Raw genomic sequence first — 2,747 nt, forward strand, 5'->3', positions numbered from 1 at the left:
GATACGAGGGCTTAGCATTGATTCATTTCTCTGTGAAGAGAGATCGGTAATATGGCAAAGAGAGGTCGGAAATGTAGTTGCAAAGGAAAATTTAGTGTTGGGGATCGGTTTCAAAGTTTATTAATTCTGGGGATCGGTTTCAAAGTTTATTAATTCTGGGGATCGGTTTCAAGGTTTATTGATTATGGGGATCGGCCAAAATATGGTGTCGACACTATCGCTGAGTAAAATTTACTCAGTAGTGCACAATAACAATTTGAAATGCGATATATAAATCTTTTACTGACAATTCACAAATTAAATAATTCACAATTCCATTTTACAATTTACAAAGTTCATATAACACAAATTTGATCAAACAATTGAATAACACAGTTTTGCCAATCAATAACACCATTTGATCAAATAATTGAGTAATACAGTTTTGCCAATCAATAACACCATTTGATCAAATAAGTGAATAATACAGTATTGCCAATCAATAAAACAATTTAGGCCATGACATAATTTTTCCGCATATGTCGTGTTGTACACCACGACAAGACACACTCACCCCAATAATCGAAATCAATGTGGGAGGAAGCTAGCTAAATAATGAGTACTCATCCACACTCACCTCAGACTAACAAGTCAAAAAGGGAGGAATATAGCCACACTCACCCCATAAATGGAGGAGGAACATAGTAATATTATCATGCCAAGTGTAAATCAAAACAATTCCAAATCACAATATTTAAATATTTCATACAAACCACAAATCATATTTTATCTCAAAATTTCCATTTGCAAAGTAGGCAACACAATAATTTCCAAATAAAATTCCCAAGTCAAAACAATAAAAAATTATTCATAACTCAATTCTCCAAATAAATTTTCTAGTAAAAGCAGTGAATATAAAAAGTATTGTGCACAGACACAATTTAAAATTATAATGTTCAAATAAATTTTTAAATAGAAAATAAGAAATCAAAATTATTGTGCACAAACACAATTTAAAATAATAACATACAAATAATCATAATTTATTTCAATTGAAAATTTCAAAAGAAATAACTATTGTGCACAAACCTCTGATATATGCCTCTTGGCTCTGACTCAGTGTTCCTTATGCTTCTCAATATCCTTTTCAATTGAAACACATAATTTAAAGTATTTTAGTGCTCAATGAATTTGTTTCTAACAATAAAATCTAATATTTAAATTTTCTTGGTATTATTCCCTTTAATTCATCTCATTAGTGAACCTATACTATTGACCCTTGATGCACTATAAGTGAGTCAATTCTAATGTTACCAATATGTCACATTTAATAGCCTTTTAGTGTTGGTACATGTTACCAAATTCATTTTCAAGTATATTGCATTTTATTGCAATTTGCTGGATTTTGGTATACTAATTTGACCTAGCCGAATGACCTAGTTCCCTCGACTTTTGGGTTTCGGTCCAAACTACAAACTTGTAGGTCTATGTCTTATTGAATGCGGGGAAAAGTTTCAAGTCATTCTGAGTTGTGTAGACCAAGTTATAGTCAATCTACCAATGCTAGACAGAATGTACCAAAATGGTATCTTTATATCATTTTTAGGTCACTTTTGGTTCGGCTAGTTTTTGGACCTAAACTTGTGCAAGCTATTTGGCTTAGTTCTGTCCATTTATGGGCTTTGGTTCTTCATAAGAATTGTAGATATATGTCTCAACTATTCATGGTAAAAATTTCAGGTCAATTTGACCTGTTTTGAGTGAGTTATGGCCAAAACACTAACTGTTGTCCAAATTGTCAATTTTCAGGTTTTCAAGCACTAATCCGAATTTGGTCATTTTTCAAGTCACCTTCTAAGCAGAATTTTAGTAAGCTTCCTTCATGAAAGTTGGCACATTTTGTGCCTAGTTTCACCTTCAATTGGTCTCTTACCAATTGGAGCCACACACTTAAGGTTCTAAGCCAAAACATACACTACCTTATTACACATTGTTCATCACTCATTAATTACACATCCTATGCTTACCAAGTTAACTCTTCCATGTCATTTTTGTTTTGTACCTTAACATTAACACATTTCACAACACATTTTTGGTCATTTTGGCAGCTTATAAGCATTCTCAATATGCACACTATAACCCAAAATTTTCCAAGTCCAATTACAATAATTAAACACATGAATGCACCTCATTTACATGTCCGAATTCAAACCTTAATGCACACATACATGCCGCCATCCATAACAATATAATTCAACAATATAATTCCATAAACCAAACCGTGAAATAACACATTTTGATCTTCTTCATAAGGCTGCCACAAGTTTACACATACCCATCAATTTCCACTTTCACTTTTCAAACTTACAATTTAAACCTTACACATGGGATTCAACTTTAATACAATTAAACATTTCAATCATCATTCAAACCACTATTTACATGCAAGAATAAACTGTTCTTATTGAAGTTCCATGGCTGCCAAAATGTACCTCTCCATTAACTTATCAAACTTAAAAAATCCTTTCACAAATCAACTACCCACAACATCTATTCAAAGTTTAATGAAACAAGAATTAAAAATACATACTTACCACTTTTGAAATTCTTCAAAACCTCACCAAAACTTAATTTTCTTGCTGCCTATCTACTGTCCAAGTTGTGTAGAACAACTTTAGTAAAGGAAAATGCAAGGATCATGGCTTGAAGATGGGAGAGTGAAGCTTGCATGGTTGGCCATCCATGGAGGTTTTGAGAGTTTTTTCTTC

This window comes from Hevea brasiliensis, chromosome 5, assembly GCF_030052815.1.
Source record: "Hevea brasiliensis isolate MT/VB/25A 57/8 chromosome 5, ASM3005281v1, whole genome shotgun sequence".
Taxonomy (NCBI): domain Eukaryota; kingdom Viridiplantae; phylum Streptophyta; class Magnoliopsida; order Malpighiales; family Euphorbiaceae; genus Hevea; species Hevea brasiliensis.